Raw genomic sequence first — 15052 nt, 5'->3', positions numbered from 1 at the left:
TTCAAGAAATATGTGGAGAAAAAGTGGGACATGAAGGGGAAATTGTGGTCTTTGGATAGTTGTTAAGGGGGAGATAGAGCTTTACTTAAGGTTAAAAGGGGGTATATTTTACTGTATCTTATTGGATTAGTATAGAGTTATAGTATTATAGTATTATAAAGTTAAGAGTAAGATAGTGTATTCATATGGAAAGTAATAAGGTCGAATAATAAGGTTGAATAGGTAATAGGGAGTATATATAATATTTTAGTGATGTATTAGAAGCAATAGATTTATAATATAGATAATAGGTATTTAAGGATTAATATATTATATATATATATATATTAGTTAGTATATGTACCCATTATATACTTATATATTTTGTATACTCTTAAGTTAGATAAGTATTATATTGATATAGTTAATACAATTAAATAGACTAGATTAGTATGTATTATATAGATATATATTATACATATTATTATAGATTTTAAAAATTTATAGTATATACTCTTTAGGTTAAGTTGGGTATGGAAAACTGTTGGGAGTCACTAGATAAGGGAGGGGGGAAAGTATGGGGAAAATGTAATGGGGTGGAAAATGATAATGATTATCATGTTTATGTTTGTTAACCCATCCAATAAAAAAATTTGAAAAAAAGATACAAGCACATAACATATATAGGATTCTAAGCACAGCCTAATCTCCAGAGTCCCCGCCCCCTTCAGGAAACAGTTAGCTAAGTTCAATAGATGAGCAGCAGGACAAAGCAGAGGGGATGCGTTGGAAACTCCAAGGCCATGAGGCCCACCTTCCCAGGCGAAAGAGAGAGAAAGCACACAGATAACAGCAGAATAGCCGCTTCCCTTGCAGACTTTCACATTCCAGTCAGAGAACAGCTTCAGCCCCTATCATCAGAGTCAAACAGTACCCAGGGCCTTGCAGAGTGTGATAGGTGACATCCTGACTAGACATGGGCACGAACCGCATTACGAACCTTCTATGTAATTTGTACCTCATTTAAAGTACCTTGTTAATAATGCTTATGCTTTGTTTCAGCTCTTTTTCATATTTCTCCTTGGTTTCAAATTTCTGTGATCCAAATCTTACTGCATTGTATATTGGATGTCCTATCCAGTTGATTGTATTGACTTACACTGTATAATATGCCTCAAGACTCAATGAGAAAGTTTTAAGCACATAGCTGTGTTGGTCTGCAATAGAACAACAGGATTTAAGTGCACTTTAGAGAACAAGATTTTCAGGATATAAACTTTCCAGAGTCAAAGCTCCCTTCTTCAGCATCCCTTCTTCTGATAATCCCTTCTTCTTGAAAATACCCTGAAAATCTTGTTGATCTCTGAGGTGCCACCAGACTCAAATCCTGCTGTTCAATGAGAAAGGTGAATTATAAATAAAATAAATAAATCCCTTTTTTGGATGTTTAATTACCAATACAGTCTTGACTAGGTACTATGATCAAAGTAAAGTGAAATAGTAGAGATAAGAGTTTCCTGTGGAATTTTTAAAAAGAGGACTTTGGACTTTACCTTTTAAATACATGTTTTTTAAGAATTAAAATCAACACATTCTTACTTGTGGTAGGTTTTAGTATGCTATGAGTATGCCTTTAACCAAAACGCAACATTTTATGAGGACTTCAGAAAACATTTCATACTCTCCAGTAAGTGTTATGGCAGATACACTTATTTGATCTTTGCTCAAAGCAGGCAAAATAAACTCTTTCAAAAAGGTGCCTAAGTTCCTGTAGAAGAACCCATTACAGATTGGAGAAGACCTGATAGGGGTACCATTTTAGAACTGCCATATCATACTGTTTCAGAAATGGAAAAACAAAAACTAGTGTAACAGTAAGAAAGCTCCAGTCCAACAAATTTTAAGGACCAACTCATGTTTTCCAGATAACATCTGATGAAGTGACCTTTGACTAATGAAAGCTTATACCCTGGGGGAAAAAAATGATCTTTAAGTTGCTATAGGACACAAAATTTGTTCTGTTACTACAGACTAATACAGCTACCCACCTAAAACTGGTCTAAGAGGGCAGCAGGTCACCAAAAATGGGAAATGATACAAACAAGTAAAAGTGTGCATGTGTAGGTGTAAACATATGTATTAGATATAAAATTTACATATTAGATGAAAAACCTAGATGACGATGTTATACTGTTCACTGATCCTGTATGTGGAATCTGGTTGATAGGGCTGCTGATCAGTGCCTGGCAACCAGCAGGAGTTGGGTGGGACAGAAGACATGGGAGTCAGAGTGAAGTTTATGATATTTGTTTTTATTGTATTGATCCTTACTTGTGATTTGGATTTAATTCTAATTATAAGCCATTTTGAGAACCAGCTAGTTGAGATACGGGACATAAATGCTTATAATGAGTAAACAAGCAAAATGTTTATAACGAGTAAACAAGCAAAATAAAACCACTGGTCCCCATTTGCTCTTACACTGGTTCCTCTTCCCTTGTCCCAACCCATGCCATTCTTCACATTCAGATAGGGAAAGGGAAGGTCTTCTCCAGATCTCAGTGCCTGAGATCCTTCAGTGGAGATACCAAGGACTCAGCTTGCACCTTCTGCATGTAAAACATTAGCTCTGCTAGTGAGCCACCATGCCTCCCTAACGAAAACAGAACGAGAGAGTTTTTATAACACCCTATGATTTTGCAATAGAACTTGTTGCTTCTTCTGGCGCTATCAGTGATGTCTCAAAGGAGAGGGCATAGTGTTAAATCCATTTTGTGATTTTTAAAAAAATCTTTGATTGTGTAATTCTGAACTTGGGTTGACCTCCCAGCCCTGTTATATGCCATAGTGAATTTTTGGTAGATTTTGAGAAGAGGGTAGAACTTGAGAGTATGTCATAAAAGAAAACTAAGCTCACCTTTTTCGTTCATAGGAATAGGGATAAAGGAGAAGTGACAGTAGCTCCTTGCCCGTGTAGTATCATCTGGCCTTGTTGCCAGGATGGAGGCCCCAGCCTGTCTGCTGCAGATGCTGGTCTCACTGTGCAGCTCTCTGGATTAAAGTGCATTTTTCTGTCAACAAATTATGTTTAATGTGATGAGAAGGAATTTACGCAGCTAAGGGAAACAGCTGGTTGACTCACTTTGTGACTTTATTTTGGGTTTGCTGGATAGGGCTGGGAAGGGTAACAGGTATCTACTGTCATGTAGAGGCTGTACCATTCCAATGTTTGTGTTAATTGATTCTGAGAATTAATGGAAACTAGACATGCTTTTAAAGTACAATAGACAAATGAGCTGTCATTGTGGCCAGGAAGGTGTTTGTGCAAGTGGAGAGAGAGAGCTATCAATAGATATGATGAAGGCCAAATATTTTCTAATATTCTTTTCTTTGCTCATATTAAAAAAGGCTTTTAAAACCATTATGGAGTGTTTTTTTTTAATTTACTATTGGAAAGAAGCTTGGTTTTTCATACAGTTCTATGTAATAAGCAGAATTTTATCACTCATCCAGTGCAGGTGTGTGCTAGAACATGTTGTAAAGTGGACTCCAGCCAACATTCTCCAAGCAGACAAGAAATGTGCTTCGGAATTACACTATTAGTACAGTAATAAGCTGGACAATAAGATGGTCTCTGTATAGCTCTGTTCTATGGTTACTGTTCCTCAATGTGACAAATTAATTTGAGAACTGAATGCCTGAGTTGGTCTATTATGTTCTGTTTGGGCATCAGTTTTGGTTTGTTCTGTGATTTCATTATGCTGTTGTATTTTCTTCTTATGAGCCGTGTCAAGCAATATCAAGAGATGGGATGTAATTTTTTTAAATTGCTGCAGTGTATGGGGAAATAACTTCCAGGTTTTTGTGTTCTGTATAACAAGTGTCTACATTTGAGGCCAAGGCCAAAAGCCACCCCACCCTTGGCCAAGGGCATACCAGAGCATACCACAACAGGCTAGATGTGAGGTGGATATTGCTTGATGATGCCTCCTGTTATGAAAAAATTCACTCCAGATCTGGAAACTACCAATAAATCTCCAGAACATATAAGATGTAAGATAAGTGTTTCCAGGACACTCCCATACATACTGTCTTTGCTTAAGTGAATAGCACCTAAAATGTAATGCTTAGAAGACTCAATTTAGAAGGAATTCAAGAGGAATTTTTTGTTACATAACTGTCTGTGTCCATCTTGACATACCTAATCTCCCGCCCCCACCATCATAGGGTTTCTTAAGAAAGCATTGTGTTACATAATCTGTCTTTGGTAGCATGGTATGTTTCAAAGGATCCTGCAGGCATTTAGGAGCAAGAGCAAAATCTCCCCCCCCCCTTTATATGCTGTCTGTTTATTGTACACTTGATGCGTAGCATCTCTGAGATGATTTTACCATGTGTGCACTGTGAAAAGGTCAAATTACATTATGTGAAGCAGAAGAGCCAGAGACATCTTGTCCTTTGCCAGCAATTTACTGTTTATAACTGTTATATTAATGGGGGGCACTCTTGCTATCCAGCAAACAAAAACTCCAAATCCTCCATCCATTCAGTAGTTGCAAACATCTGGAGCTTTCAAGCTGGGGGATTATCATTATAGCAGAGGGTTTCATATGAGCATGTTTCTGAAATAAGCCAGTTTAGTTGCTCTGAAGCCTTGCCTCGTGGGGTGCTCTGCTCGCTTGTAGATGTAAAACTGTGCTTGTTACTTTTCTTTTTATTGAATCAGGATTTATTAGTGCTTCCCATATTTGTTCACCTATGATGACTTTGTTGGTTTTGGTTGCTGTTTCTGTCTTTTCTCCTTGTGGGTAGGCTAAATCAAAACTTGGTATTTTTTTAAAAAAAATACTCTTAAACTCAGAGTTTAAACTCTGAGCTCAGGTTGCTCAGAATAAGGTACTAGGAATGTATTTCCATACGCGTATTTGCCACATAGCAAAATTGTTAATGTATCACATGATTGCAGGTCAGAGTAGAGATTTGCATGTGCAAATCTGCCCCCATGTATATAGCACAAAGGGGAAAACCTTCACACTACCCAGTATAATCTCAATCACAATATTTTCCATCAGCCCGTCTTTCATGGCAGATGAACATGTTGAGAAATAAACTGGTGCACATATTCAGTCTGGGAGAGATCTTCGTATTCATGAATACATGGAGCTGGAGTCAGACCATCGGCCTGTCAAGATTGGTATTGTAAACTCTGACAAGCAGCTGCTCTTGGGAAGAGATCTTCCACATCACCCACTAGCTGATCCTTTTAACAAGATAGTTCCAAGTAGGTGGCCATGTTGGTCTGCAGTGGAAAAAGAGTGTTGGAGTCCAGCGGCACCTTAGAAACCAGCAAGATTTTAAAGGTATAAACTTTCAAGATTCAAAGTTCCCTTATTATGATACCTGAAAGGAGAAAAAAACCACAACCCTGCAGAAGAAGGGTAACCAAAGAGGTTGCAACAGAAAAGGTGAATTAAATATAACAACAAATGTAATACAAATGAATAAAACACCAGTATATAATTTAATCCAACAAATGAAAGGGCAGAAGAATGATTAAAAACAGCAACAGTACAGTACAGCATATAAGTATCATACCCTTATAACAGTATGGTTCATCATATAAGTACCATACTCTTATAAATATACTGAACCCCATACTGTTGCTGTATTTTATCATACTTCTGCCCTTTCATTTGTTGAATTAAATTCTATACCAGTGTTTTCTTAATTTGTATTACATTTGTAGTATATTTGATTCATTTTTTTCTTTTCCAACCTCTTTGGTAACCCTTTATTAATCAGTGCACATCGTGTCAAGCAATCAAATGGAATTCAGGAGGAAAATTCTGGATTTTTAATTGAATATGCTGATAAGCAACTGTGTGAGAGAAAGGAGATTAGATTTGATGCACGGAAAAAGTTTATTACTTTCCTAACCAGTCTGAGCTCTGGTCTTAGAAATGCTTTGTGCCTTGGGGAAAGGCAGGCCAAGTCCAGGTGGTAAAAGCCTGTGGCTCTAGAACCGAAAGTTTTAGTACCCGGAGTCAGCATATGAGGCATATCTTGCTTTGGTTTTTCCCTCCATAGCTAACCACTCGGTCTTACTTTTGTTGAGATCCCTTACCTATTTTCTAGTGATCAAATCTCTGTAGTATTTTGTTTCCCATAGAGCACAAGTAATATATGGGTCATGATACAACTGGGCAGTAAAGTCTCTCATATCTGCTGCTCCTTCCTTAGGTGGTATCTTAGGTTTGCCTAATGGTAATGGTAATGGTTGTTGGTGGTGGTGGTAGATAATGCCATCAAGTCATAGCTAACATAGCCCCCACCCCCACCCCGCTGGGATTTGCAAAGTAAGAGACTAACAGAGGTGGTTTGCCGTTGCCTGCCTCTGCATAGTGACCCTGGTCTTCCTTGGAGGTCTCCCATCCAATTACTAACCAAGGCCAACCCTGCTTAGCTTTCAAGATCTGATGAGATCGGGCTTGCCTGGGCTAAAGATGTATTACTGATATTGAAAGCATTACCACTAGATAAAGGAAGACACGTGTTTTATTTTATGTGTTGTTTTGGACTCGTTTGCTCTTTGTTCTTGCTATTTGTAGTCTGCATTTTTGATCTGTAAGTGGAAGGAAAATTCTACTTTAACAAAATAAATTGGCATACACAGAAAAAAACCTGGGCTTATTCATCTTATTTTCTTTGCCTATGTGATAAATGGAGCACTTAGACAGCTTACAAATGAATGCAGTAAGAACCCCCCACATGAGAATAGTGAAAACAGACACTACAGCACCATTTAGGAATACTAAGTATGTTAGGAGAGTGCAGGATCCAAAGTTGAGGAATGCCCATCTGTTCTCTCCACTGAAATTCTTGTGATTCCATTACTGATAAATAAAGGATCACATCTGAGCATCAAGAATCACCACTTCATTATCGAGCAGAAGAATGTTCAGTAGAAAAGATCTTCAGTCCATTTATGGATTTGTTGCATTAAGAATTGATTTTCTCGTGAGATTTATTTTGTATTATCTGTCCTACCTTGGAGGGGCGGGGGGAAACTTGCTGGTAGATTAAATTGCATGTTTACAAGGGGTAGAACATTTCCTCTAAAGAAAAACAGCGACTACAGTAAGGCTGTTGGAGGTTGAATTTTGAGTTCTGATTTAAGTCATGATTAAATTATTCCTTCCCCTACAAATGAGTAGCAGTTTGTGGTGATGCCCTGTCCTATTTTAATACAACTGCTGGCAATATAGCAGAGTCCTGTGCTTCTTCCCACACCCTTTGCATTCAAAATGCTGTCATCTCCCATCACTCAGTGCAGTGCAAACAAGGTGTTCTTCAGTGATTCAGGAGGGTGCAAACTGTCTCTGTAAATAGCCCAGCATAGTGCAAAGTAAACACCACCACAGGCATGAAGCAGTCAAGCACACAGAGTAAAGCACTCTTGTGTCCCATTGATTTCAGCACCTAACTCTCCGCCAGCATCATTCGTACATGGTCCCTTAACTTCCTTTGGGTTATCCCTGAAGGAGAGTGCCATTTTACAGCATAATCCTATGCATGTTGATTCAGAAGAAAGTCCCAGTGTGTCCAGCAGGGTCATCATCATTACGGTCAAGAGACAGCATACAAATTATACAAAAGGAAAATACAATTAAAAGATTTAAAAAGTCAGTTTAAGAGCTTTTAAAATGCAACGCCTGTAGTTTAAGAATTAAAGCACAGAATTTAGCAACTTCACATGTAATCATGACATTTTTATCAGATTAAAACCAGTGTAGCCTTGCTTTATTGGCAATTATATGACCGGGTATCATATCAATGAATGGGAAAATAAATCTAAGATGAACCCTATAAAATGAACAGCTAAAAAAATATGCTCTACAGACTCAACCTCTCCTAAAGAGCATGAGCACAACCTTTCTAGGTAGGAGATTTTATTATGCCTCTGATAACTATGGATGGAAGGGAGGAGCACCTAGCTAGAATAAACGCCCTTCTAAGACTATTTGCTTCCACAGAGCAGAATACATTGCTGACTCAAAAGTGCTTTTAACATTTAGCAGCACCCCGAGTTTTGATGCATTGGAAATGTCAGATTGATGTTCAATGTCCTCTATTCTTTGTTTAATTATCCCCATTGCTTATTTGGCTCTGTACGGTAAGAGTCCAGTAAGGTCTATGTAAGAATGCCTAGGATTGTGGGTTTATTACTTAGCGTTTTTTAAATAACTGGCTAGAATTTAGTGTCTTTTAGTAGGGATGTCCTTTTTAAAGAGCTGATATTTTCCAGAACTTATCTCTATTTTACACCCTGTGTTTTGGCTCAGCAAAAGAAACTCAATGAAACTTGCTTTTTAAAAAAAATCCATTAGTTGGTCAAAACAACACCACCAAAGCCCTTTAAACTGTATTAAAAATCAGCAGAAAATGAATAGGCAGTGGAATGAGGTCATACAAATCCACTGACTAATACAAAAGGAAAAAAGTTCACCATCTTTGTAAAAATCTTGAGTAAGTACAGAATGATATGTGTGCCATCATTGCTGGAGAAGTCCTAGTTTAAGTACTTAGTAGCCTCTTTATGTTGGCTGGAAGAGAGAGGAAGATTTTGAAGTGTGTGAGTGAACTCAAGGTCCTGTTGTATTTACAAGTGCCAAGAAGTATACACTTGAACGTATTGGAAGGAACTGAAGTATGTATTTTCATGATGTTCTGTTCTCTGGCTGTAGTTGTACAAGGCATGATAATAGACTTTTAGAGAATTGGATTCCGAAGTCTGAAGTCTTCTGATAATGGAGTGGCTTGATCACCAGTGAAACCATTTTTTTTTTACTTTTGCAGTAATAGAAGAACCACAGAGTGAACATAACAGTTGGCTCTCAGGTAGTTCAAGATAAGTTTAGCAAAAGGGTTTTTGCACTCTCTGGTGTATTGATGAATAGATTGTGTCCATCTTGTAATCTGTTGACTCTGTGTTCACATACAGATGGCATTCCCAGGCATATGTTCACACAGAATTTTTATTCCATATTGAAATTCCACAATACAGTCCCTATTAGAGATCGGCACGAACTGAAATACGAACCAAAATTAAGCACAAACCAGACCGGTTCGTGGTTCGCAAACCGCGGTTCATCAGGTCCCATTTCTGACGAACCGCCATGAACTTTAGGCTGGTTTGTTTGGTTCGTTTCTTGGTTTATGACTGCAGACAGCCTGGTGCCAATCAATCAGTTTCCTAGGCAACAGAGGATGGACTTCCTGCAGATCTTCTGCTGACCCGAAAGTGACCTTCTGCTGACCCGGAAGTGATGGTTTTCTGACCCAGATATGAGGTTTTCACGAACCAAACAGACCAGTTCGCGAACCAGGAGCAGGTTCGTGAAAGTTTGTGGTTCGTGGTTTGTGAAATTTGACAAACCATGAACCACATGGTCGGTTTTTTTCCCGGTTCGTGCCCATCTCGAGTCCCTATCTAATCCAGATTTTTACTCAATCATTTAGAACAGATCTTTTCCTATGCTTTTATATGTAGACGACACAGCTGTTCTCTCATACACTGGGAAGAGCCCTCCAAGCACTTTCGACTTACTGTAATGAGGAACATCTAACTATAAATTTCAATAAAACTAAAGTACTTGTCTTTGCTAAAAGACCCATGATTCACAGGCGGCAAATAGATGGATATAAGATTGAACAAGTCAAAGAGTTTATAGATATTTGGGAGTTGCATTTCAATCTTCAGGTTCATGGGCTGCCCACCTTTCCCAGGTTATGGAATCTGCTCAAAAATGGCCTTAGCAACGTTGACATTTTTTCATACTAAAGGTGGATCTTATATTCCCTATGCGCTGAAGGTTTTTCAGGGCAAGACAGTACCCCAGTTTATGTATAGTGTTCAGGTATCCTTGTATAAAAACTATTCCAAACCTAAAGCAAATCAGTCAAAATTGTTAAGATCCTCATTAGGAGTACCAAGATGTGTTCACAGGCTAGAGGCTGGACAAGTTTCAGTGGAAAACCAAGCTTGCTTCTATGCCATTTGCCTATGGCTCAAGATAAAACTATCCCCCTCAGGATTGACTGCGTTAATCTTCTTGGACAGTTTTTGCTCAAGTTAGGTCTTAACAATAAAATGTAAACTGTCACTATATCTCTTCTGCCAGTACATCTCTTCTGCACCTTGGTTACCAAGGAGCTAGAGTAATTATTAAACAGAGATTATGGGACACTTCTCTACAAGCGGATAGAGCACGAGCTTTGTATGTCCCGGCAGTGGGGAATAGAAAACAAAATTTTGCTCTGCCCAGTTATCTTTTCTCGTTGGAACTTCCGAAACACCACAGAGCTTTTACTTTAGCAAGTAAAATGTTCTCCCCTGTGCTCTTTTGGAGGGGAGATGCTCATATCCCATATGTAAATTGTCTTTCTCCCCTCTCAGTCCAGACAGGTAAAGAAAATTGAGCACATTCTTACTGCCAGTATTATCAGGAGATCCAAATACAGTACATCACACCAATTATTGCTGCCTATACTGGCAGATCTAATCAATTTTATTCTGCTCTCCTTTTAGCTGATTGCTCTAATGAAACTACTTCTGAGGTAGCAAGGGCCCGGGGTAGTCTAATTAGACCGAATATCACTTCTTTTAAGTACTTTTAACAATATTTGATCAGTTTTATTCATTTGAGTATATTCAGTTCCTTAGACATGTTTAGATATGTAATCAATGTATTTGTTATATATTACTGTACATGTTGACTTAAATTCTGATCTTGGATCGTAAAACTTGAACTACTAGAAAGCTCATCAATCAAGGAGAGGTTTCCTTTTGCCCAATTACTTTTTTAAATCTTGAAATATTCTAAAAAGACGGAGGATTCCTACTGAACTTGTTACAGTTATTTTAAATGTATTCTGATTTACAGAAAAATAAAAGCTCTTAATCCATATGTCGGCTTCCTGCCCTAGACACACAGTGTTGGATTTCTTGATCAAGTTTCTGGCAGATGAATTAATCTTGCTATGATCCATCCATCTATAAAACAGAAATGTTGCAGATGATATTTCTCTCAATACTGTTCTGGCCCTGTAAGGGACGAATTACCAGAGACAAGATTATGCAGAAGGATGCAGCATTGTGTGTTTTAATTGGAAAAAAGCTCTTATGGTGCATGTGCTCTCTTCCTGTTTATCAATAGCTTGCTTTGTATCTGAAGCTTCAAATGCTTAAATGTCCTTCTAGTTATTAGACAGCATCTTTGTATTCTATGAAGCATATGTAAGCAGGCTGGGCTAACTTTATTTTTAGCAAATGTCTCTCCAGCAGCGAAGCATTGCACAAAAAGATGCAGTAAGACTTTTAAAAACATCAGTTTTGACAACAAGTTGTTACTTGTGAAATTTTAGTTTTGACAGCACATGAGCTTGTCAGCCACATGTAGATGTGTTTATGTCTTACTCATCTTGGGAAACATACCATTTTTCTGCATTTTCTGTATTAGAAACATGTTTCTTAATTCTTGTAGTCAAGTGCATAATTTGCACCTGGGAATTCAGCGTTTCCTTTCCTTGCTGTATGTAGGAGCCAAGAGCTAACCTAGCTTCTAATTCATGAAGAGGTAAACTGTTTCTGGGTGTTAAGTGCCAGTAAAGCCCCTCTGAAATTATATGCGGTTATTGGTATATTCAGATTCTTAATTTTACAAGACACATATGAAAAGGTTTGGATTCTCTTAACAATTTGGCTTTGAACCACTTCCAGTAGTCGGCCTTGCAGTGAAATTCAGCATCTCTTTGCTTTTGTTTCATTTCTCTATTTTCTGATAGACATTGTGTCTATTAGATATGCAAGCTAGGAGCATCTCCTTTGTTTGGAGACCACACCATCAGTTTGAAATTGGCTTGTGAACTGCAACCAAAAATATGGACTGCACTGTGATACACATGGCAAGACACAGTGTATTTCCCTTCTGCAGCTCAATCCCGTGTTCTGAAGTGAGTTCTTCTGGTGGGTGGATGCTTTCTGCTCATGCAAAATGCTTGTCTTGCATAAGCAGAAAGCTCCTAGTTTTGGAGAGACATTCTTTGCTATAAAGGACAGCACTGTGCAAGCAGAAAGATGATATAGAACCAACTTATATATACACCCACAGAGACTTGAGCACGTGTACGTACATGCTGAGGAAATGCTTACATGCCTTTTGGTGTGGCATGAGAGAGTTCAAGTTTGCACAATATGTGTTTCTTGATCCACATATATGTCCACCATGAATTTCAGCCAATCTACCAAGAGCCTATTTTTGCAGCCAGGTGGGTTGATTGTGTTTGCAACATGTTAGATTGCCGTCTGCAGTCTGGATAAGAGCCTGCTTTGATAAAGTGTCTGCAACTAAAACAGCTCAATATTCTGTATCATGCTAAGCAAACTTGCAATAATTGCTTCCCATGAAATAATTAAAAATATATTGTTGACTGCTGCACCCTTTAGCATTCTCATTTACCCATGAAGTCACACCAGCTGTTAGAGATTGTGGTACCAAAATGTGAGGTAGATTGTAAATGGATGTAAGAGACGTTTTGTGTGTACGTGTTGTACTATCAAGTCACTTCTGACTCATGGCGATCCTATGAATTAACAATCTCCCAAACATCCTTTCATTAATGACCTTCCTAGCATCTTACAAGCTGAAGGCCATGGTTTCTGTAGCAGCACATTTAAGAAGAAGGGGATTTTTTAAATATGTTTCAGTGTGGGACATGTTCCGTGAATGGGGGTTGTTTGTCCTTATTCTCAGATACCAGCCTAAGAGTAAATACTGTGTTTCACTAGTAAGAACAATTAAATTAACCTGGCTGGTTGGATTTTTTTGTTCAATGTGTGATGTCATTCAGATCAAGAATATCTGGACATACTAAGTTACGAAGGCTAAGAAGGACACTCGGCTTGATTCCATCTCTGAACTGAAGGGCCAGCATAAGCTTGTGCTGTAACAGCTAAAACACTGTCCTTTGTAAGTTAAATGAAGCAGATCTATCCTCTAAAAGCCCTTAGGCTGTGCTTTGCAACTTTCAAGATAAAATATTTAATAAGTATCTGTGGGCGGCAAAGCAAGCTTTCATCTCAAAACCTAATATATAATATTGCAGCCATTTGCCGCCGTTGAAGAAATCAGATCATGAAAGGATAACTGCATTCAGATATTTTCCTACTGTGTGGTATAGGAAAGTGTCTTTCTCTCAAGATGCATTTTCTTTCAAAACGTTGTGCCATGTGTGCATTTTGATCATATTAACTGAGAGGTAAGCTGGTAAAATAGATTTAATGGCTTTATTAAAGTAATTTCTGTGCAGCAGGACAAATAGCAATCATGGTAATAGGAGCTATGGAAATTGCTTTTGATAAAATAAATTAGAATCTTAAGAATTTATTTTTATTGGATTCTAAAGATGTATCCCAATTAAGTCCTTTGTTACAAGAGCTAGCAAATGGCTTCCCTTTTGCTCAGGAAGAGATAAGTTTATTGACAATTTATATCAGTGTTTGGAGTTTCATACTGTACCATAAACTAATTCAGTATCTTGTAAAATATTGGATCATATTGTGGAATAAAGGTAAAGGTGTAAGCCTGTGTAAGCACCGAGTCGTTACTGACCCATGGGGGGACGTCGCATCACGATGTTTTCTTGGCAGACTTTCTATGGGGTGGTTTACCATTGTCTTCCCCAGTCATCTACACTTTACCCCCAGGAAACTGGGAACTCATTTTACCAACCTCGGAAGGATGGAAGGCTGAGTCAACCTTGAGACGGCTACTTGAACCCGGCTTCCGCCAGGATTGAACTCAGGTCGTGAGCAGAGCTTGGGCTGTAGTACTGCTGCTTACTACTCTGTGCCATGGGAAGTTGAGATTTTGTTTCTGTAAAGTACAATGGAATAGAAGTTGATGGCTTTGGTGAAATGAATCATGAATTTGTAATTAAAAGAAAAAAACAATGGGAAACAACTTTTATAACTGGTAGAGAATTTAACCCAACAAATAGAGAAAATATAAGAGAAACACTAACTTGGAATAAATTAAATAGTTCCGAGTTTAGTTATAAAATGACAGATTTTAAAAAATATTATGGGTTTTACCTCTGTTTAATAAGGAACAGTCAGGGCAAGAGAGGCAAGCTGTGTGCAGCCAGAGTATTTTTTAAGCAGTTCTGAGAGAAATGTTTAGTCAGGGGAAATGTTTAGTCAGGGGAAAGCAGGCAAGCTGTGTGCAGCCTGAGCTTGTGTATGTTGTCTGAGAGAAATATAAGCTGTGTATGTTGTCTGAGAGAAATATAACCTGAACTGTGTGTTTGTGAAAGAACTTTCAGTCAGGAGAAAGCAGGCAAACTGTGTGTGCGCCTTGAGAAAAGGTCTGTGTGACTGGGTTTAAGTAAAGTAACTTTAAGAACTGATAACTACTGTTTTGAAACCATCAAGTTTTAGAAATAATATGAAACCAATACGTTTCTTATAAAAATAAAAGTTTACTTTGGGTTTTTTTTTAATATCCCAGAGAATCTGTCATTCCTATATCCCATTCCTATCCTCAGGGCCACATAGTACCACGAAGGAGCCTGATGCTTGGGCACGTTACTAAAAGGAGAAATTTTAAGTTATTCTGTAATTTAATTCCTGGTGGTAGCAATCTACCAAGAGGGGGCAAGAATAAAAAGGGTTAAAGACCAAATCTACCAAAGAGAAAGAAGGGGTTGTAACAAAAGGAAATACTGCAAGAGAGTTAATCTTTTAAGCATGTTTGTATTTTGAGTTAAAAATTATATGATTAATTGGGTTTGCCTTTGTCCTTTTATAAAGTTTATATATCTAGTACCTGGTATTAGCCAATCACTTTCAGTCATGGTACACATGGCCCGGCTCAGCAAAGTGACATTTATTTCAGATCTGGCCCTCATGACAAATGAGTTTGACACCACTGATCTGAACCATTACTGTCTCAGGAACGGAAAATTAGCTGTTACACCTTTGCAAAGTTCTCTGCAATAAGGGAGCATGAATACA

At 38.0% G+C, this 15052-nt stretch overlaps 1 protein-coding gene across 6 annotated transcripts in view; it reads left to right on the top strand.

The window, feature by feature from the left end:
• The window catches only part of PPP3CA (protein phosphatase 3 catalytic subunit alpha), a 233395-nt gene that overhangs the window by 130938 nt on the left and 87405 nt on the right, over positions 1-15052 (top strand). The gene's annotated exons all lie outside the window — the stretch shown is intronic.

The sequence above is a fragment of the Eublepharis macularius genome, chromosome 10, assembly GCF_028583425.1.
Source record: "Eublepharis macularius isolate TG4126 chromosome 10, MPM_Emac_v1.0, whole genome shotgun sequence".
Lineage (NCBI taxonomy): Eukaryota > Metazoa > Chordata > Lepidosauria > Squamata > Eublepharidae > Eublepharis > Eublepharis macularius.
This window is presented reverse-complemented; position numbering and strand designations above follow the sequence as displayed.